Source organism: Tamandua tetradactyla, chromosome 26 (genome assembly GCF_023851605.1).
Source record: "Tamandua tetradactyla isolate mTamTet1 chromosome 26, mTamTet1.pri, whole genome shotgun sequence".
Lineage (NCBI taxonomy): Eukaryota > Metazoa > Chordata > Mammalia > Pilosa > Myrmecophagidae > Tamandua > Tamandua tetradactyla.
The window spans coordinates 18,063,165-18,087,246 of NC_135352.1; the positions used below are offsets into that span (position 1 = coordinate 18,063,165).

The 24,082-nt window shown below is 34.4% G+C and overlaps 1 protein-coding gene across 2 annotated transcripts in view; it reads right to left on the reverse strand.

Moving 5' to 3' along the window:
* SGCZ (sarcoglycan zeta) overlaps positions 1-24,082 on the reverse strand; it is a 528,743-nt gene that overhangs the window by 327,858 nt on the left and 176,803 nt on the right. The window contains exon 1 of one of the 2 annotated variants that reach the window (XM_077144553.1): positions 11,613-12,137. The exons of the other annotated variant lie outside the window; for it this stretch is intronic. The gene's annotated coding sequence lies outside the window, so the exon portion shown is untranslated. Of the gene's footprint in view, positions 1-11,612; positions 12,138-24,082 lie in introns of those variants that run through there. 2 annotated transcript variants of the gene reach the window in all.

Sequence of the window (24,082 nt, forward strand, 5' to 3'; positions counted from 1 at the left end):
GAAAAAATAATAATCCTCTGAAAGGAAAACAACAAGAGAATGATGCAGGTTCAACTGAACATTTATAGAGGACAGAACTTTCACTACTTTCAAACAGTGTTTCTGAGCATTAACTAAAAACCAAAACAAAAAACAAGCAGAATTATTGGAAGGTGCTTTTCACAGTCCTGGGAGAAATATCTATCAAGAATTTAATAATTCTATAGAGCACAGTTTATGCTTATGTTGACACTGCCATCTCTATATGAGGAAGACAGAAGTAATACTGATGTAGGAAGATTCAGAAAATTACTTACAGTTTTCTTTTGCAACATTTGAAATAGAATTGTAGAATTCTGATTTTCTAATTCTGGCTACATCATGTACAATGTTGTATTTATCTCCATCTTCTACCTACCCTGAGCAGATAGATCTGCTGAATAAATATTTCAGTGCGAAATTAAGAAAGGCAAACGTGCTAAAAACAGAGCGTGTATTGGGTGTGTAGTGCTTTCATAGAGAATCCCAAAATCCCAATTCTAGGCTATGAGTAAGCTTCAGAATCTCATATTATTAGTTTATCCTTCTCCTTATCCAGGCAATATTTAGCAAGATTCCTTGTCATCTCCTTCACTTGGTTGGTAGATTTCCTTTCCCTAGTCCACTTTTTCACATAGAAACACAGCCCTACAGGGACTCTTATTTCATGCAGTGAAATCAGTCCCAACCTCCTGCTTTCCAAGACCCACTGTCTTTTTCCCAGTTACTTGAGAGGTATTAAAATGTCACTGAGGCAGTTCAAGTGCTTACTGTTTTGGTTTCCAGTTTCCTTTTTATTTCATTTTAATAGGGATTTCCTTTCCTCACTATGACTTAATCATGCATTTAATGCTTGTTTATTATTTCCATTTTACTATACATTCCCAGATGTTACAGTTAGAAGAATTTTTTTCATTCCATCTTACTCTGTCATTCTGCCAGAACTGAAAATTCAGCCAAATATTTCAATTAATTTTTTTATTAATGAAACCACTTTTAACAAAAAGGGATGCATATTTTTTCTCCCTGCCACCTCTTGGAACTGAATAAGAAAAATCAGCACTTGATTACACGAATATATAAGTTTAGTGACTATTCCAGGATAGGTTTATAAGACTCCTAACTCAGCTTGTTAGTTGACCAAAAGAAGAAATGCAGAGAACTGTTCCAAAACAAAAGCCCTCCTTTTTATAAACTAGCCTAAATGTCTAATTAGATTATATTCAGTTATCTCAAACAGCATTTTTCCCCTTAGAAATACTTTTTCAACTATTTTAACTTTTAGCTGCACTGAATACTGTAGCCTATTACCTAGACCCTATCTCCAATATCCATTTTCCCTGCTGCCAGGAGTGCTGGTGGCTGCTAAATCTCAGTTAAGTTCTCCAAAATTTTCCCTAAGCTGAAGGGGTCATTCCCCACTCCTCTACGTAATGCACAGCCAATGACTGATATAGAAGGAGAGCTATAACATCCTGGTCCTGTTGCTTTGAGGAGGGACTAGTCTAAGGTGCACTCCAGCTCCCTGACTCACAGGGCAACAACTGAGGCCTCTGCTGTGGTTGTACAGCAGTTTAGCTCCTCCCTCTGCCCAACCCTACTTGGGAGAGTCATTCTGTGTACTCCACAGTCATTCTGTGTACTGCACAACAATTCGCCTCAAAGTCTATTTATAGGGGAACAAGGGCTAAGTCAAGAATATATTAGGAATTTACATTAATTGTCACATAGTTTAAAAGCCTTTTGCTGAAATTATATAATGACTGAATAAGGGCATTTGAGCACAGCCGATTTTAAAATATCCCCTGCTAATATTTTAGGGGGTTGGAGAACCCCTTCTAGGTTGGAGAAAACTTGAGGTTTTCATTGTTCATTCATATGGGTGTGTAGGGTCAGTGCTCTCAATTAACTTTCTTTGTTGTTTTTGTTGGGTGCTAGATGTTCTCGTGCTTACTAACACATGTTTGAGCTTTATCCAAGAACACAGTTCAGTTCCTTGAATATAGTTTGATCTTTTCAAGGCTTGCCTTTACATTGGCTGGCAAGATGAGACCACTATTAGATCAGGGCTAACTTGTCTAAGATCCACTACTTAAACATTTTCTTCTAAGTACTGACCAGGAACTCTCTCCAGGCAGTAAACCGCGGCAATCATAAGGCTCACCTTATATATTTCCCTCGTCTCTGATATCATGCTCTAATTCCTCCCATTGTCCAATATCTCAAATCATTATATTTGTGTTCTGTGTTGGTTTTTTTAAGAAGCAGGGAAAAATCCAGTTTCTCTTACTCCATTATGTTTGCAAGTAGATCCAGGTAAAAGATACGAATTCATGTCTTCCTGATTCAAATCCCTTTGATGTATTTACCAGTTAGCACTATGTGTACTGGTAAATGGGACTCACGTATTTTTTTAACCTGCCTACTGACACTGTCACAACACTTCTGTAGTAGCCTTTTATTTACTTATGTATCACATACATGTTTCCCAGCTTTCAAAACCAATACCCTGAAACAAAGCAAATCTGTTCAAAGCAAAAGTATCTGTTCTTAACTCTCTCTGCAAAATAGTTACATCTTTTTACTGGTTTTGGAAATCAGGTCTTGTCATTTCATAGTTGCACTTAATTTGAGCAATCAGTTGATTATACTTCATGGACTGTATAGTACATGAAAATGATCATGTTTCCTTCTTTACTTTGACTATTAGAAATCCAATGCCTTTTTTTCCTGCCTCCTTCTAGCATGCATAAGGAATATTGCTTGTGGTTAGGATATAAACTTGTCTTGTCTTCACTTTCTTTTACCTATCTATCCTAATCCACTTTTTGCCATAATTTCTTTGCTACCAATTTTAAACTTTTATTCTCCTTTACTAATTGTTTTAGATGGTGTTTTGACACTTTTCTGAAACAAGGTGGTTTAAAAATACATACATGAACATGTAGGAAATAATGACAAAAGACAAGATAAAATAACATTTCATTTCCACAACCACAAGGAAAATACATAGACAGAAAGATGACAATGCAAACAATTTTAGATTACTCTTTCATCAAGAAAGCAAGAATTCTTACAGGATGATATTCTTTTCAATTCAATTGACTGGTTTGTTCAAATAAATTCATATTATCACCAAATAAGTCGCCTTGGCCATTTAGTTTTATTTTAGGGATATATATATGCTAAGGATTTGGGCTTTTACATAGATAGAGCTAAAATGAAATCTCAAGTCCACTAATTACTGTTTATAAGAACACAGGCAAATTATTCAGTCATAGCTTCCACATGTACAAAATTCGAATAATCCCTATAATGTAGGTTTATTGTGACAAAAGATAGCATATGTAAAGTGTGTAACATAGTACCTGAGTTATAATAAAATATCAATAATGGTACTGCTTTTTGCCATTATATATTCTTTTATGGAATTTAGTAGCTGGTATTAAAATTTACTCAACATATTTTAAGGATAAAATTCATTTTTCAGGTCCAATTTTGAAACTTTTCTCTGAGTAGTGACATTTTCTGCAAGTGTCTGGCACATATTCTCCAAGAGAATAAACAAAAATCTCGGTGCTCCCTTTCCATTTATAAACAAAAATTCCTTCTGTGAGAATTCAGTGGCTTTCATGCCTGAGTCCTTTCATTCATTTTGCAAAAGCTTATTTTATATTTCCTAAAGTCCATAATGTAGGAACGTGATGGTATTTAGTAGAACATTGGTTTATTACAAGCATTAAAAAACATCAGCATTCCCTTTTTTTTCTAATAAAATATTTGCATGGCTACACTTTCTGATCAGTTATACTGTAAGATGAGTTTCCTCATCTACATATTTTTACAAAAAATGGGATCTGATTAATCTAATAAAGAACTACTACCTGAAAAAAAGGTTCCAGGAAGACATTTGTCTAATACATATTATTTTGCAAAATGCCTCAGTCAATCTATTATTTATATATCTAACCATGTACCTATTTCTCCAAACACACTTCTATACATACATATATCTGAAATTTAGCAGATTCCTTACTGCCAATACACAACTTGGCTTATTTGTAATTCTAAAGTGTGCCATTGGGGAAGTGAGTAAACAATGATTCTCTAGTACATGAGGTTTTGACATGCAAACCTAAATTCAGCTGCTTAATTAGAGATAAGTGGCCAGAGAATTGCATTCAGCTTCTCATTATATTATTCCTTGGAATAAAATATTTTCAATCAACTTATTGCCTCTAAAATTTACTTGCAAATTTGTTTCCATTCTTAATCAACTGTCATGTAGTATGACAAGAATGTTTTTAAAATATTAATTTTTAAAATAAGCTAACTTCTGAAAATAGTTAGAAATAACCCTACATTGAATTTATAATTGTATCTTCTCAAACCAAACTTTATGGGGACTTAAAAGTAGTCACTTTGAATTATGACAATATTTTATGTTTATATAATAACGTATAATAATATTTTTAATATTTGATTTAAAGGGACTCTATATGCTATTTATTTAATTAAACTTGCAAAATTTTAATTATATGGGGGAAGAGAGAGAGAGAAGAAACATTATTTCAGAACTTGCTCATAAAATTAATTCCTGTATGTATATTTGGTTAATGAATTCTTTCTTTTGTTAAATTGTCCCTTTATATTTTACATTTTTAAATAAAAATTAAGTAAATGATTCTGATGCATCCCGGGGAATATTTTCAATAGACTGAGAAAAAAATCCATTGTACTTATAGAATGAGAGAGAAAAGTGACACCTGAAATACATTCGAATTGAATGCATTATCAAAAGAGAAATATGTCCTGCCTATCATTCTTTGAATAGGTTATGAAGTAATCCACTCATAATAATCTAAGTTTGCTCTGGTAGTCTTATTGTTTAATAAAGAATTTAAATATTATCCCAAAGTATTTATTCTATGGTGTTCGGTGATTTTGCCATCCATTTAAAATCTGCTTATTGAGTCTCTCTGGGATTCAGCTACAAAAATCACAAACTAAATATGGTACTCTGAAATTCTGTGAAATGTAAATCATTTAAAAGACTTCAATTTGCTTATATAGTACAGCTTGTACAAACTGGGAGCTATGGTGAAAGCAGGTTAAAAAAGTAATAGTTACAGCAAATAGAAAGAACATAAGCAAATAATTCAAAGAAGCAGAAGTATAAATGAACAATAAACAGGAAAAGATACCAATCCCCAATTATTGAGGAAATGAAAAATTTTAAAGTAATGAATTAAAAGTAGTTCTCATTCATCAAACTGGCAACTACTTTAAAGTTTATTATATCCAGTTGAAGAGGAATATTTCTCTCATAAATCGCTGATGGATGTATTGGATAGCCCTTCTATAAAGCAAATTGGTGGCATCTATCAACAGAAAAAGTGAACCTACCCTATTTCGGAGCAATTTTTGGAGGATTATTCTGACAATCACACAGGTATACAAGCAGCTATGCTCAAGAATATGCTTGAAAGATGGTTTGTAATTGGGATTATGCTTAACAACCCAAATACACATGTGTAGGGGAGTGGATTACTAAAATGTGGTAAATTTGATGATGTAAATGTAGGCTGTGGTTAAAATTCATAACTTTGATCTATTTGTATCAATATAGTTAAAATATATCAATAAATAAAGCTGCTTGTGTGAAAGTAGACACAGATATAATTCATATAAACACATAAAAATTCTACTATATTTTATATGGTTTTTAAAATAATTTTGAAATATGCCTACCAAACCAATTAGTTACCCTTTTATTAGGAAAAAAGAGTAAGAAATGTAGGTTCATTAAGACCAGGCTGCAAGCTGCTAAAATAATTTAATTCTGGTTTGAATAGATGAGAACCTATATTTGAACTGTTATAGTAAACACAGATAGGAAGAGACAGGCTGGAGATCACCAAGTCTTGCTATTGCACATGAATCACAAAAGAACAGAGAAGGGAAGTCATACATAGGCCAAATATGAGCTGGGTGTTGCAATATGAAGGAAAAAGAAGTACAATATTTATCTTCTTGAAATTTGCATTTGATGAAGAAGGATAGAACACGGAAGGGGGGACTACAAAATGAAAATAATCAAAGGCATGTAGAGTTTAATGTAAGGATAAAAGTTCAAGGTAAATTTGAAATAAAATAGTCAAGAGAGCTCAGAAGTGAAGACACAATAGAATATATCATAATTTTAGTAATTTCCAGCCTAAAGCTAATTGTCTAATCTAGGAGTAAACATCAGCTAAAGAGTGATGGTGCACAAATAAAGAGAAGAAAATCTATCATAAAGAAAGTAGAGCATAAGGCTGATAATTAAATCCGTGTGAAACTCGTGTTTTGAGAAGCAAGGAGAAGATGAGTCAAGGAAACAGAAAAAAAAATGTGTAAAGGAAGGAAGAAAGCAAGTTAATGTGATGTGATAACACCAGGCAATTTTGAAATATGCAGAGACTTCAAAGAAAGGAATCTGAGGCTAAAGGTTATTCTTCTGACCCAAGTGATGTCAGATCAAAGATTACTAGGTATAGGACACACTAGATTTCTCAAGTGCCAATAAGCAAGAGGAAAGATATTAGGCTTGAATGCCTCCTACCCTGAGTGATGAGCTGCAAGAGCTTGTGTTCCTAAAAACAAGTGGATGAAGGTTTAAATCCTAGGAAATTTCTTTATCAGGAAGAGGGCTTAATATCAAACAAGCTGCCCAACAACTCTTTCCCTGTTTATTTCAAAACACCTCAATAGTTTCCCACAATCTCTTTCCATTCATTCCTCACCCCTATATGCTTCCTCTCTCTAAGCTACACATGGCATCACAATACCTCTCAATTTAGTCCCTCAGATAACATCCTAATTAAGTTCTACATAAAATTGGACATATAATCTCTTATCTTTTGAAATACTGATTTCTCTTGGCTTCTGTGCCAAAACATTCTTCTCCTGGTTTTTCTTTAAATTTTCTGGACACCTCTCTGAGCATTCTCAAGTCAATGAACCTTAAAAAGTTAGTGTAGGTACAATGGAATATTATGCAGCAGTAAGATGAAATGAGGTCCTCCAGCATATGACAAAATGGATAAACCTTGAGGACATAATGCTGAGTGAAATAAGCCAGACTCAAAAGGATAGATACTGTATGATTTTATTAATGTGACCCTGGTACATGTAAACTCAATCTCATAGTGTAAATAGAGGGGACCTAGAGATACACAGAAGTCAGAGATAGGTGAATGGTTACCTAATGAGGTTGAACTTAGATGTACGGGAATGGATAGAAGTGATGATAGTTAATTAGTGGGTTTATAAGTAATATTGCCATATTGAAGGTGAGTATGATTGAAACGGGTCATATAGAGCCATGTATTTTACCAACTAACACTACAAATATAAATAAGTTTTTGCATGAACCATTTCAAAGATATGAATCTTACACAAAGAGTCAATAACAGAGGGGTACAGGATGAAAACTACTATGGCAAGCTATGACATATATGGAAGACATCATCAAGTACCACAGCAAACTAGGAGTAAATAACTGGAGGGAGGTATAAGAGTTAGGGGAGTTTTGGATTTTCTTTTTGGGGAGGGTGTATCCATCTGTTATTTTTCTCTCTGGAGCAATGAAAATTATCTAGAATTGAGAGTGATGATAATCGTACAACTAAGTGAAGATACCATGAGACATGAATGGTTTATTTTTGGCATTATCCATGATGCACAATGAATGGAAATGGCTGAAGGGTACAATTTCTGAAAAGCAAAAAGGTATACTGTGGTGTTCCATGACGGAATATGGTGTGGCTATGGAAAGGAATGACACCATGAGGCATGCAACGAAGTGAATGAACCTTGAGAACACTTCGTTTTGCAGAATAAGCCAGAAACAAACAATAAATATTGTATGGTCTCTTTTAGAAAATATTTACAAGAAAATTGGGGTCAAAATTGTAAGCTCTTATAGCACTCACATTTATTCCTGAACTTTAAGTGTTATTTATAGATTATGAGATGCTGTGCTTTATGTGTATAAGCTGGTATTTCCCTGGAATTTTGAGTACCTATCTGACATCTAAGATTCAGAGCTGAAGTTCTGCAGCTCTGAAACTCGACATTACTAGAACAACTTTTAAAGTAACCAAAAAAGAGATTAGGCTTCAATTTACTAAGGTAAATCAGAATACAGGGTAAAGGATGACAGTGTGTGTATTTTAGAACTTCACCAATTATATGAGAACAAATTTGTCCAAAGCCTAAATTTTCTGTAGCAAACAATCTAACTCAATCTGTTTGAATTGTTCATTTAAACAACCTAAACACATGGAGTCCGGATTGTGAACGAGGACTTACAATTCTGTATAGTTACTATAACAGCCAGATACATCCCAGAGTATGTTAGACAAATCATTAAAAAGTATTGGCAAAGTCCCTTGAGGGACTGTAACTATTCAAGTTTCCCACCTGGGAAACCCCCAATGCTTCCCTCAATATAGGGACTCTCAAGTTAATAGGCCAAGCCCTCAGTTGTTAGGCTTGTTCTTATGAAACTTACTCCTGAAGCCTACCTATAATTATGCCTAAGAGTTACTTCCAGAGAACCTCTTTAATTGCTCAGATGTGGCCTCTCTCTCTCTCTCCCTATAAGCACAACTCTGTAAGTAAAATCACTACCACCCACTCCCACTACATGGGGCATGACATCAAGGGGTGTGAGTCTCCCTGGCAACGTGGGACATGACTCCCAGGGATGAGCTTAGCCCTGGTACGATGGATTGACAATGCCTCTCTGAACAAAAGGGGGAAAAGAAACGTAACAAAATAAGGTATCAGTGGCTAAGGGAGTTCAAATAGAGTTGAGAGGCTAATTCCAGTGACTACTCTTATGCAATCTTTAGCTAGATAATGCCAATTGCCAAGGTTTGCTAACCCCCAACATCATTTCTGTTAACCATAAAGAACATTGAGGGCTCAATATAAGATCCTACAAAAGCTGCACATGCTAAATTTACTTTTCAGAAACCTAAAACCTTCAGATGGTTCTTAGGCCAGATAAGTCCTCAAACCCAGCAGTGCCAGTCTCTCCAAGAACATCAACCAGTTCCACCCCCCACCCCATAATGTCGACACTCCTTTCCAACATGTAAAAAGTTAGAATACGCATACCCCAAATATCTCCAAAGATTGGGAGTAGGATCAAAGGAAAGGAGGAGTTATAACAGAGAAGTCAGGATTTGACAAATGAGTATGACTACTGAATCATTATATCGATATTTCTTTTTAGTCTCCAGTGTCTTGGAGCAGCTAGAAGGAAAAACCTGAAATTGTGGAACTGTAACTCATACCAAACTATGAAATCTGTTCTATAACTGCTTGTTGAAATGTACTTTGAAATTTATTGCTTTTTGGTATATGTGTTATATTTCACAATAAAAAATGTTTTTAAAAAAGTCAGTGTAGAACAACATGGAAGAGGATAGGCTCTGAAGCCATATTGTCTGAGTTTGAATCTTTGCTCTTAACATATTATTTCTATGACCTTGGAAAGTAACTCAGCTTCTCTGTGACTCAATTTCATCATGTGCAAAATTCAGTTAAGAATATTACCCTCTTCATGGGGTTGGTGAGAGGATGACGACTTACTATGAACAAAGTGCTTAGATATTTTCCTGGAAGACAGAAACTAATACATAAATATTAGCTATCATTAGTCTTACTCTCTAATATTTAAAAGGCCATCATTTAAAGAAGAGCATATTTCCTTAAGATTCTATCACTAGCCTTCTCTTTGAATTTCATACACCTACATAGAGATGTCTTGTTTCATGATTTTATTTAACTATTGTCTCTCTTCTATCCACCTCTCTCTTCAGAATTCAGACCTCTTACATTCACCTGCGCATTTGGCAGTTCCACTCTAAAGTTCCTCAGGGAACACTATTAAAGGAACAGCAAGTCAAAAACGTGTCATTTCTTTCCCATTCCAAGCATGCTTCAAGCATTCTCTAACCAAGTGACAGGCTCTCCAGCCAACTAATTTCCCACCTCACAATTTTGGGTCTTAATCTTGACATTTTCTTTCTGTTGCTGATTGAACTGCTATTTAATGGTCTCGAATCTCAATGCACACTGTAAACCTTTTGATCACAATTAGAACGTAAACAAATTGAGAAAAATACATGGTTCTGTAGTTAGTGACAGCTAGACATTTGCGTGAATAAACAATGTGGATTGGCAAGATACCATCCTGATGGACACTTGTTATAAAAATCAATGCAGACACCACTTCAGTGAGTGTCAGTATGAGGCAGATTGACACCCAGTCACCCTGACTCCTGGTTCCAATGCCTGTGCTGTGCTTCTAAGAAACGCCTTGCCACTGCTCTCACTACAACACAACCTCAGGAAGCTTTGGATCCTTCACTAATGCCATGTGGACCTGGCTCAGGTGGCCACTCTTAAAGCCATCTGTCTGCAATCCAGGCACGATGGATGGATTTAAAAGTCTCTGTATCTTCCACATTTAAATACATTGTGTGGATTTGACATGGTTAGCATGCATTGGTCATACTGGCAACTTACAATGAAGTAAGTAAATACATTACATTGAGCATTCAAACTAGAATTTTGTTGGGTCTGCTTTCAAGTGCTAAGTTTACTTTCAATTTCACTTTGCTTTCAGTTAGTTACAAAACTATATTAAGAGAACACTTACCCCCTAAACCCAAATGCACAATAAACTGCTAACCACTGCTCCTTCTTACTTTTAAATATCTCTAGAAATTTATTTCCCCCCTCTTATTGACTACAATCTTTTCTCACTTGAAGTATTTTTAACAGCCTTAAAGTATTTCTAACTCGTCTTCAGACTCCAGTATTCTGAAATTTATTCTGTAACGTCCAGCCAGAATATTTTTAAATGCAAATACTTTTATTTTACTAACCTGTTAAACTTCTTTAAATGTTCTCTAGTGGCCTAAGGATAAGTAAATTTTTAAGAATAAAAAAAGTCAATTCACCTTGATTTTTGTTTGCATTTCTAGCCTTATCTATTTTTTTTTTTTTTGGTCCATTCACTGTACTTAATAAGCTTTCTATTTTTATTGTTTCTTTTATTATTTTTTACATTTCACTACATAAAGCGTTTTATATGAGCTTCTTTGGATAAAGTGGAGGGTTCTTATTTTTGTTCTAGAACTTACCTTTACAAATTTAAATCGTTAACATAATTCCTAAAATAATTTCTCACTCATTACTAAGAAACAGTGAAGAAATTTGTACATTTTCACTTTTAACCATCTCCTCTTCCTACTTCTCAAAATTTAGTTGATATGTTAAGTGTAGACCTTTATATTCAAAATATATTTTTAAACCTCTACTACATGATTTATTAAAATCTTTTGATTATCAATCAGAAAAGGTGACCAAATTGCATAGACTAAGTTCCCATCTTCTTCCTCTATTCAAACCCAGCCTTTTTAAGTTAAATCATGTCTATATTGACAGGGTTAACACTTCTATTCTTTTCTATAACCATAATCCACACATTTCTTTCTATCTTAATCCTTTAGCTAAGTTGAGTGAATGCTCACCCTTAGTCCTTTAGCCAAGGTTTACTTGTTAAGTTCTTTCTATGAATTCAGCACCCTTCCACGCTGAGTTCTTGCACTTTCAAGATTGTTACTTTGATACCCGAATAGCAGATTAATTGGATATAAAATTCTTGAGGACTTGCTAGGCATTACTCCCCGATCTTCTAGTACGGATTGTTTCTCTGGATTAGTATGAGGCCAGCCTGGTTTGTCTCATAATATCTTTTGCCTGACATCCAATGGCCTCTGGGATGGCCAGAAGTTGATAGCCTTTACGATGGATTCTGACCAGCGCCCTGGTACAGAGTAGACTTGACTGAAGAATCCCGAGGTGATGGGTCTCCTCAGGCGCACTCCTTGCTGGGGCAGGCAGAAGCCGCCTGAGCACACAACACACAGAGACCCTCAAAGGCTCCGGAGCTCCCCTCCTCCGGAGCATGCCTCCAGGACTACCCCTTGGCCACGGCCCACAGCTTTCCTCCCTCTTTGTCGTTCAGTACCCGGTGATCCCGGAGCTTCCGGAAGAAACCCGGTCACTTCCGGTCGCTCGTCCAGGGGCACCTCGCCTCAAGGTGCGGGTTCTCCAGAGCTGCCGCTTCCGGTATCATGGCTCCTTTGGCCTGGGGGCCAGGGAGGGCTAACCTTATCTAGTTTTCACTTCCCCCACAACGACCTGCCTCTCTGTGGACCAGCCTTCTGGACTAGTAGCCATTACTTGAAGACATCAGGCTTTGCTTGAATCGAATTCTCATAAATGCAGCCTGAAGCTGGAAGCTAATTCTCTCAACAATTTATCTCCAGCACATTTTCAGGTACCTGGTTAGACATCATTTCCTCCTCTAAGTGTTTTTCTTCAGTTGTAGTTAGAATAGCTTTGCAGATGTATATTAAAAATGTGCAACCCTCTCACTGTATTTTAATCACCTCTTTATTTGCCTGTTTCACTAATAAACAATGAGCCAAATTTGTCATCTCAGGGCCTAACGCAGTGCCTAAAACAAGGAGAATGCTGCATAAATATTACTTGAGTGACTGGTTGTGCAATGTTGGTTTTTACAAAAATAGTCCAGTCTTAATGTTATTAGAAAATGGTATCTTATTTTTTTATTGTGAAAGTAATAAATATTTTAAGTGCAAAATATGGAAAAGGCTGCGAATCATCAAAATGAGAATAACCACTCAATGCCATCATTCAAATGTGAACATTGAAAGATATCTTGTTCAGAAAAATGGGGCAAAATATAGTGAAAGTAGTGAGGTTTACAAAGTAAGGATAATAAGATCTTACATATAGGAAGGACCTAATATTCTCACACTAATAGTCTAATATTTATAGTACCTTAATATAATATGGAGAGATAAATAGACTAAAAGGGTCAACCAGAGAAAATAAATAAAACCAAATGAATAAAACATGACATATAGTGTCTATGTACTTTTAAGTTCCTAATTATAGAATCATATTTTTAAAATTTATATGCATATATTAATTTTTGTATAGCAAATAAAATATTTTCCTCTTGAAAATTTGTAAAAATATTTTGCCATGAACTTCTGAAAGTAAAGAAACATTACTTTAAATCCTAATATAGTCTCGGTTTAATGAGCCATTCTTAGTTACATATTCACCTCTTTTGTTAGTAAAGGATACAAATTTTATACAAGTGGTAAAGTTTTATTTTGAAAAAGTTAGCATAATTGTAATGTAAGCATTGGGATTTACTCCTAAATAATCTTCTTTAGTACAACATTGCTACTAGAAAATATTTGCTTCACTGTGTTTAAAAATAATAAGTATATGTCACTTTCATGTTGCTAAGCAAACATCTCAAATATTTCAAATAAAGCTTTTGTCCTAACCCTGTCCTTGAATCCAAATATGTTCTAGCTAGCTTATGTTGCCACCCTCTTACATCTTTATTGCACATTTTATTCATTCCTAAAGTGTTTGCATACTTTGTTGGTTCATAAGCCACAAGCAGATGTTTTGCTATAACCATGTCAGGAATGCGAGATAATTTATATTTTTGGTCAGCAGTTAAACAGGGACATCATTTTTATTTGTACCAAAAACTCAGCCTATATTTTCTGTTTCTTTTCGACTGCAGATAAGTTCAGTATTTAATAATCATGGGAAGAGTAGTAACTAGATTGATTTTTCTTCCTTGCAAAGGGGGAGTCTCCAAACCTAGCCGATAATTTCATTTATTTGTCAACAAATATTTGCTTATTTGACTTGGATGCAAAGTATCTGAATCTATGGATACATCATTTTAAGATCTTGGTAAAGTCACAGTGTGAGATTTAGCTTATTAATATGTAACATTTATTACCTATTTCTGTCCATTCTATTTGACAGATTAGATAAAAAGATAAAATAGGGTAACATAAATCAAAGTCTTGGGAAACCATTGAGTACTCTAAAGCTTTGTGAAAATGATAAAATGAGAAGGCTACACGTCATTACAAGAGTTGCTAAGTAAAAAGGCTCTCTTTGGGATTTCTGGGCAAATCAGCCCATCTCCTACATATTCAGTGGAATCCATCTAAAGGAGTATCCGGGGAAGGAAGTATGTTAAGTACAGGAGTAAAAAATAATAAATTCCTTAACTTCATTCTCATATCTTCCTTGTTTTGTCACTTGAGGAAGTTTGAGAGTTTTCTCATTAATCATATAAATAAGTTATCATAAATCTTTTACAAACTGCTGATATTTGTCAGTAGAATAATGTATTTTAAAATATGAATGTTTTACCAGAAATCCCTTTATATTTGAGGAATACTAGTAGGCTAAAGAGGAATGTCAACATAAGCAAGGAAATATTTGGACTTAAGGAAAAATATATACTGGAAAGAAGAGAAGGTAAAGTTAAGGACTAAATGAAATGTTTTCAAAAGAAAGTAGATTCAATTAAACAAAATGTCTGATATAAAAAGTAGGGATCCTCTTGATGAGATAAAGTGTCTTTTTGTCCACAGGAATAACTAAAAATCTAGAAAAAAGAAAAGAAAAATCTTTACACATGTGAAACTAACTCAAGGCAAGATTTTGAGAATTTGCTAGACCTTTGTAAAAGCAAAATCTCTTTGATTATGATATTTTGAATATTGTCCTTTCAGCGGCACAAATTTAATAAAATAGGAGTACAATTACTATTCTATAAACACGCCTACTTGGTTTTTTTTTTTTTATAAAAAGTAACTACATAATGTTCCATTTCTTCTGCATTAGACTTTAGATTTTAGGTTTTATCTGTAGATGATATTAACTAAATAAAATGCATGTATTATAACCTTGAAAATATAAAAGTAATGTGATACTTAAAAGAATTTGGCCATGGAGAATGGATGAAGAGGTAAATGAAAGCAGAGTTATGGTGATTTCCTCATATAGCAGTGTAAGAACTAAAAAAAAAAAAAAAGCATTATCTAGAATTGATGAGACAAATATAAGTATACAATTTATGTATATGAATTTAGTACTGAACTATTAAAACTAATTGTCTCAATTGGAAACTTAACTTAGCGAAAGGAGATAGCAGGTAGTTTAGGTGAACTAAATTCCTCATTTTTCACCATGAGTCAATACATTAAATGTAGATTTCATAACACAGGAAATACATATCTACTTTTATTAGAATTATGGTGGTAACTATTGAAAGAACTACAGTAAAAAAATTGAAATTGGTTCCATGTAGTGATTGGGACATTGGTGGGGAAAGAAAAATGGCTCATTTTTTATATTACTGCTAAAATACTTGTAATCCAGGAGCTCAAGTTTTTAGATAATGTGATTCATGAAGTTGGGCTCAATTCCATATCTTCAATTTCAAGCTTGATGGCCAGCCACTTCTATATTTCATATGGCGATCATTTTGAATATTTTCACAAAAATCCTGTTTCAGCTCGAAAAACAATATGCAATTAGGAAGAAACCATTATAATCCCAAGCCATCCTAAAATTTAAGATATGTAAAAATTATTTCAGTATGCTTTGTCTTCAAGCATACTTTGTCTCTAAGTTTAGGATTTATATCCCTACAACAAATCCTTTGCAGGTAAAAACTATTTTCAAATTTAAATAATCATATTTGACACTACTGAAAACATAGCTTAAGGACTTTAAAAAGTAGTTGGTATCTCCACTGTATGTAAACGTCAGCTTAAAAATGTATAGCCCTGAAGATATTTAATTTAAACAACTCTTCTGTAGTTTCCTGAAGTCAGGAATAGTACATCCACACTTGTAAAATTTTCCTATAAAAATTACATAAGTATGCTCTGCATAAATTGTGTATGTGAGCTCTTCCTTTACTGTTTGTCTCCTCATAAGTGCTTCAGCTTGCAATACAGCAAAGGATACAGAAAAAAATTCCAAACTAGGACTATACTGTATATGTAAATACATGATTTCCAAACAGAAACCCTCAACAGAGGCTCAGAATTGGTGCAGACTCCAGCATAATCTCTGTCTTAGCTGTGTCAATGATAGGACACTGGTTTTGTACCTGTGCACATACATTTTTTAAATTCCTCTGCTCATTTCTTCAATGAAGAGATTATTTCATTCAAGAAAGAAGATAATTGTAAAGTTTGTTTAACAGTTTTTTAATATCTTTGAAATCGTGTAAAGCTTTGTGATACTCAGTGATGAGGAGAAAATACATGTTACTTAAAAACAAAGAAATTAATCATTTTCCTCAAGGAATGACTTGAGTTTAAAAGATAATGAAAGTAAATTGAGGTTTACAAAGTCATTGATTGTATCTACTGTGATCACCAGAATAACATAACTGACCTAGTTTTCTCAGAGGACTGAAGACTTTACATTTCTCCCTCAAGTTCTTGCTTTTGAAGTAACTATATTTAAAATTTTAAAATTTGGTAAAGCTTTGGTTGGAAATATTATAACTCTAGAGTATATAAATTTGTCACTTCCCATGCAACACTGATTATTTTGAAATTAATCTTAGTAACTTCATCTGATGACTAAATTCAGTGGATATACTAGTGATACTATTTAATTTTTGTAATCAAATAATCTCTGTACTTTAAAAAATTGAAATGTTCCAAATTTCAAAAATATATAATTCTAATAGCACAATTATAGATATCGGACATACAGATAATTGCTTGATTACTACCTTGCCATTTCCTTGGACTCACTTAATAGGGAGTCTTAGAGAATGATAATAACAATGGATTCTTAATTGAATTCATACGAACTTGGGCCCTGTGACAAGCCATATTCATCTGCAGTGTATCATTTAATTCTTGCAGCGATCTTGAAAGTAAACTTAAGGCTCAGAATATATAAATTATGTGACCTAAATCAAAAAGTTAAAAAGTGGAAGAAAAAATATTTGAATCCAAGTCTGGTACAAAACCAAGGTCTGTGGTTTTAACTGAGCTGTAATTTATGAAATATAAATATAATAACAGTAAAAATTAAAATTAAGTTTGCAAAAATGTATATTATTCTTAATTTGCATTCATAAAGATCTTATTTCTTAAATGCATTGGTTTACATTGTATTAGTCATTTGAGAGACAAAGGTGAATTTTACATGCACATTTTGTGGACTGACTCATATCCCCCACAAGACAAGCCATAATCCCCCATCCTGTGATTGTCAACTCATTTGTAAATAGACTCTTCAAAGATGTTGTTAAGATGAGGCTAAATTGAGGGGTGGGCATTAATCCAATAGGATTGGAGACACCTTATAAGTAAAGGAAATTGAACGCAGAAGTAGAGTTCAGAGAAGGAAGCAGATCACCACGTGATGGAGACAGATGCAATGACCAGCCAAGGAATGGCAAAGATGGATAACAAGCCACCAACAGAATGCTAGATGTCAGAGCAAAAATGGCCTGTTGATAACTTGATTTTGGTCTTCCAGCTTTCAAAATTTTAAGAAACTAAATTCCTGATATGTAAGCCAACCAGTTTGTGGTGCTTATTATAACAGACCTAGTAAACCAAGATACACACAGTCATGTATAAACACAACTCACATGCAGAACACTCTATTTTATGTGAAGAGAAAGTTTATCATCATCATTAATTTCTTAAAAGTTTCAGGAAAACTATTGGCTTTTGTGTCTGCATTGGGCATGAAACTGAGACCACTCCATACCCTAAGCCCCTTTCTGAGTAAGCTCCTTACAGATAATTACCAGGATTATGTTAATCATATGCATGTGTGTCATGTTGCTGTCACAGTTAGGCCAGCATCGACCAACGCTCTTTTCTAGACCATGTGATGTGTATAGATCTGTATGGTTTTCCAGAGCCTGTGGGTTAGACTGCCATAAAAATACTACTCAGTAGAGAAAATTGATCTTAAATCATGGTTTTGTAATTCAACAAGAACATTTCTATTGGGGAATTTAAATGAAAGGTATATTATGAGGGTTAATGGTAGATAAAGTTGTATCTACTTTAAAGGTAGATAAAGTTGAAAGATGCAGAGAGAGAGAAGATAGGAAGCAGAAGTCATTAGGAAATGGAAGCACTGAGTCCGTTGAAATAATAAAAAGAAAACTAGATGAAAATAAGTTAGCCACAGTTGAAAAGGAGTGACAGAGATAGACTTTCCAGATAACTATACTGGAAAACATTAAAGCAGAAAGCAACAGAATTCTATCTCTGAGAGAGTAAGTTATTTGAGTTACAACAACAATTTTGAATGCTGAAAAACGTTCTAGTCGATATGCCCTAACTGTACAGCCACTAAAACCATGCTTCTGAGATTAATCCTAACAGCCTGAAATAGCCACACAACTAAAGAATTAGAAATTTGGTTTTAATCCTTACTTCTATAAACTGGAAATTCCTGGAATAATCATCTAAATATTTTTAGTTACGATTAATGCACAAGAAGCCAATATCAGTAAGTTGAAAAAAGAAAATATTATAAACCAAAAGAAATAGAAAATAAGAAATATAGGAATACATAATTAAAGAGATTAAGAAACATCAAAGAGAGGACTTCCATTTTCTTGTCTTGCATGTAAAGAGCCACACATGTATGTGTCACATCCTCACAACAATAAAAAGCGGAAAGCTCTAAATCTGCAACTCTTCTTAGATCTGTCAGAGAATTGAAATCATAGGGCAGAATACTGCTCCAAAATTGGCTATATACAAAGATACAAAGATTACCAGAACAAATTGCAGCTATAGCCAGCATGAAGTAGGAATACTTGAGGGGAAATTAATTTATTTCTGGAAACTGAATGTTGTCCAGTTTGGAAAGAGAAAATTTCCTGGAGGCCAGCCTCAGAAAGACCCCACACTTTTGTGAGTTTCACCTATAGGAGTTCAACAGATGGTCATGTGAAATTCAGAGAAAAATGCACTCATGCTTCCAAGCAGGCTGAGGGGCCAAGTAACCATTTTGAAATATACCCAGAATATTCTGCTCTCCTTAACGAATGCCTGCCCTCAAGGAAAATTCTTTTGCCTGAGTCTAACCAACATGCACTCTACTACAGCCTAATATACCTAAGGGAGGGAAAATATCCAACCCTAGTCATTTCTAACCTTTAATAGAGTGCAAGGGAAATACCTAAATCTAAGCCCCTCTAGCCTTCCTTTATCACCTAAGGGGTGATCAAAAAAAAGGGCTTAGAAGCACCTGTGAAGGTCACAACCAAGGGGCACAGGTACAGTACAACACAGAGACCTAATTACAGAATTATTGAATGCCTCCTCTAATCCCACGTTTTACTAGCACATCAATAGAACTTCTGTATAAAAACAGATATTACTGCAGGAAAAATAAAACAAAACTGTGAGTATCAGACAATATGTAAGAATGAGACACCAAGGACAGCCAAAGACAAAAGAGACAAAACAAGGACACCATAGGAAATTTCAGCCTCTGACACCTACATCTACTGAAGAGTCACGGCAGCCTAACTTTTAACCAGATAAATATAAACTTCAGACTAAAGGTCTGTTTACATCAGTTCCTTTCACCCCAGACACTGCATTAAACTTTCAGCAAAAAGAGCAGCTAGAACACAGTCTGAAAAGGCAGAGCAAAGACTTCTGGTCTAGCAAGATGTCAGCATAAGATGCTCCAGGGTTCTGTTCCCTCACAAAAACTTTGAACAACCAGCAAAACTGGGAGAGCCACAGTAGAGGCAATGAAACCAACAGTTTGTTCTATGAAAAGATCACTAAAATTGAGAAGCCTTTAGCTAGACTGACAAAAAAGAGAGAGGATGCAAGAAAATAAAATCAGAAATGAAAGGGAGAACATCATTGCTAAGCTCACAGAAATATAAAGGGTTATAAGAGCATGCTATGACAACAGTATGCCAACAAATTAGATAACCTAGAGGAAATGGCCAAATTCCTAGAACCATACAAACTACCCTCACTGACTCAAGAACAAAAAGATTTCAGTAGACCAAAAACAAGTATATAAATTAAATCAGTAATCAAGAAGTTTTGAATAAATAAATGCCTGGAGCCAAATGGCATCAATGGTGAATTTTACCAAGCATCCAAGAACAATTGACACCAATCCTACTCAAGTCTTCCAAAATATTGAAGAGGAAGAAACACTTTCTAACACATCCTAAAATCAAAGCCATAAAGAAAATTAGACAAATATCCCATAGGAATTTAGATACAAAATTCTTCAGCTAAATGCTAGCAAATTTCTTCTAACAGAACATTAAAATAATTATATCCCACAATCAAATGGGATTAATCTTACATATGCAAGCAATGTTTCAACACAACAGAACATTAAAATAATTATATCCCATGATCAAATGGGATTAATCTTACATATGCAAGCATGTTTCAACACAAGAAAATCAATCAATATGCCACATTAATGGAATGAAAGGAAAAAAATTGCATGATCATCTCAATTTACACAGAGAAGGCATTTGACAAAATCTAACACCTTGCTTAATAAAAACACTAGGAAAACTAGGAATAGGAGGAAACTAACTCAACATGATAAAAGGCAAATATGAAAAACCCACTAACAGTATATTCAGTGATGAAAGAGTGAAAGCTCTTCCTGACATTTATATCTTCCAGGGTCAGGGTATATTTCTAGGAATTTCTTCATTTCATCTCAGTTGTCTAATTCATAGATATACAATTGTTCCTCACATCAGCTTATGCCCCTTTTTATTCTTGTGGGTATGGTATTTATGGCCCCCCTCATTTCTAATTTTGTTTAGTTGCATCTTCTTTCTTCTTTCTTTGTCATTCTAGCTAAGGATTTGCTGACTGAATTGATCTTCTCAAAGAATTGACTTTTCATTTTCTTAATTCTTTTTTTTTTATTCTCTATTTCATTTACTTCTGCTCTAATCTTTGTTATTTCTTTCCTTCTGTTTGCTTTGGGATTTGTTTGCTTTACTTTCTTTAGTTCTTCCAAGTGTACAGTAGGTCTTTGAAGGCAGCTCTTTCTTCTTTTTAAATGTAGGCATTTAGGGCTATAAATTTCCTTCTCAGCACTGTCTTTGCTGCATCCCATTAGTTTTGATACGTTGTGTTCTCATTTTCATTTGTCTCAAGATATTTACTTATTTCCCTTGGAATTTCTTCTCTGATCCAATGACTGTTTAAGAATGTGTTGTTTGACTTTCATATAATTTTGCATTTTCCAGTTCTCTATCTATTATTGATCTCTAGCTTCATCCCATTATGGTCAAAGAAAGTGCTGTGTATAGTTTCTGTCTTTTTAAATTTATTGAGACTTGTTTTGAGACCCAACATGTGGTCTATCCTGGAGAATGGTCCATTAGCATTTGAGAAGACTGTATATTCTGCTGTTTGGGGGTACGCTGTTCTGTATATGTCTTCTAGGTTTAGCTCATTTATCATATTTTTCAAGTTTTCTGTTTCCTTATTGATCCACTGTCTAGATGCTGTATCTATTGATGGCAGTGGTATAGTGAAATCTCCAACTATTATTGTGGAGGTGTCCCTTCATATTTTCCAGTGTTTACCTCATGTATTTTGGGGCACTATGGTAAGCTGAATAAATACTTATTTTTTATTACTGTTTATATAAAATATCTTTTCCCAGCCTTTCACTTTCAACCTCTTTGTGTCTTTGGGTCTAATATGTAGACAGTATACAGTTGGATCATATATTTTATCCTTTCTACCAATATGTTTTGATTGGGGACTTTAATCCATTAACATTCAATGTTACTATTGAAAAGGCAGTACTTACCTCATTTTATTCATTGATTTTTACATCATATCTTATTATTGTCTCTATCTTCACACTTATAGTTTCCTTTGCTCTTAAATTTTCATTTCTCCAATCTACTGCAAGCTATTTGCTCCTGTCTCCTCCTTTCAGCCCACAGAATTCCCTTTAGTAATTCTTGTAGGGTAGGTCTTTTGTTCAATGAACTCTCTCAGTTTGTGTTTGTAAATATTTTAAACTCTTTCTCATTTTTAAAACTTTTTTATTTTATAATATAACATATATACTAAGCAAAGAAAGGAAAAAGAAATAGTTTTCAAAGCACTCTTCAACAACTAGTTACAGGACAGATACCAGAGTTTGTCATGGGCTACCATACCATCATCTCAGAGTTTGCCTTCTAGCTGCTCCAGAACATTGGAGGCTAGAAGGAATAAACATTTTTTATCATCACAGTCATTGTTTTTCTTTTTTTTAAAAAATAACATATGTAGAAAAGCAATAAATTTCAAAGCACAGCACAACATTTAGTTGTAGAACAGATTTCAGAGTTTGGCATGGGTTACAATTCCACAATTTTAGGTTTTTACTCCTAGCTGTTCAAGGATACTGGAGACTAAAAGAAATAGCAGTTTAATGATTCAGCCATCGTATTCATTTGTTAAACCCTACCTTCTGTATAACTCCACCATTACCTTGATCTTTCTATCCCATTGTTTAGGAGTATTTGGGCTGTGGCCATTCTAAATTTTTCATGTTGGCAGGGGCTGTCAGTAATATGCAGTAGGGAGATGAAACTAGATGATGTTCTGGAGAGGCTGGGCCCTCTAGGTTTCAGTACTGATTTGGTCCAGGGACTCATCTGGAGGTTGTAGGTTTCTGGAAAGTTACCCTAGTGCATGGAACCTTTGTGGAATCTTATATATTGCCCTAGGTATTCTTTAGGATTGGCTGGAATGGTTTTGTTTGGGGTTTTGGCAGTGGTTTTGGTTGGGGTAGCAATGTCTAACTGGAGCTTGAGTAAGAGTGTCCTCCATAGTAACCTCTCGACTCTATTTGAACTCTCAGCCACTGATACTTTGTTACACTTCTTTTCCCCCTTTTGGTCAGGATGAATTGTTGATCCCATGATTCTCTTATTTTTAAAGGACAGTTTTGTTGGATAAAGAATTCTTGTCTGGCAGTTTTCTTTTTCAGTACCTTAAATATATCATACGTCTACCTTCTGTCCTCCATGGTTTCTGATGAGAAATATACAATTCATCTTATTGTGGTTCCCTTACTGTGATGAGTTGCTTTTCTCTTGCTGCTTTCAGAATGCTGTCTTTATCTTTGGCATTTGATATTCTGATCAGTAAGTGTCTCAGTGTAGGTCTATTGGGATTATTTTGTTTGGAGTAGTTGCACTTCTTGGGCATGTATATTTATGTCTTTCATGAGTTGAAAAACTTTCACCCATGATTTCCTCAAATTTTCTTTCTGTCCCTTTTCCTTTCTCTGTTCATTCTGGGACACTCATGACCCATATATTTGTGGCTCTTTTGCTGTCATTCAAGTCCCTGGAAACTTGCTCAATTTTTTCCCATCATTTTCTCTATCTGTTCTTCTGTTTTTAAGATTTGAACTACCCTGTCTTCCAGTGTGCTGATTCCTCCTTCTAGCTGTATGCCAGAAGATTTGACAATTCCTTCAGATCTACAGTTGTATGCATCTACTGTATTATTTATCATTTCTATTGTGCCTTTCATTTCCATACTTTCTGGTAAAGTTTCTTTTTATACTTTTAAATTCTTCCTTATGCTCATGCAGTGCCTTCTTAATATCTTTTATCTTTATATGTCTAGTTTCTTTATTTCTTTGAATTTAATTGAGTTTTGTTTGAATATTTTTGATTAGTTGCTCCAAATTATACCTCTTTTCCAAAGTTTCAATTTGCCCCTTTGCTTGGACCTGACCTTCCTGTTTCTTAGTATGGCTTGTAATTTTTTTGTTGTTGATGTCTAGGAATCTGATTTTCTGATGAGTTTACTCTGTAGGTCAGTTTTTCTCTATTGCCTAGGGTTTTATTGTTGATTGACTTTCCTTTAAAGCTCTTCTTTGACCCTTGGTTCAATTTACTCTAGACCTTTAGAACAGCTTGTACTTAACTGATTATATTTTTCAGCTCTTATTCACATGATTCTTTCCTGTGATATTTAGACAATTTTTAAGATTGCACTATTTGTGCAATTGTTTCACCTTCAGGAGAAAAATTCCTTTCTTCTGTTCATTC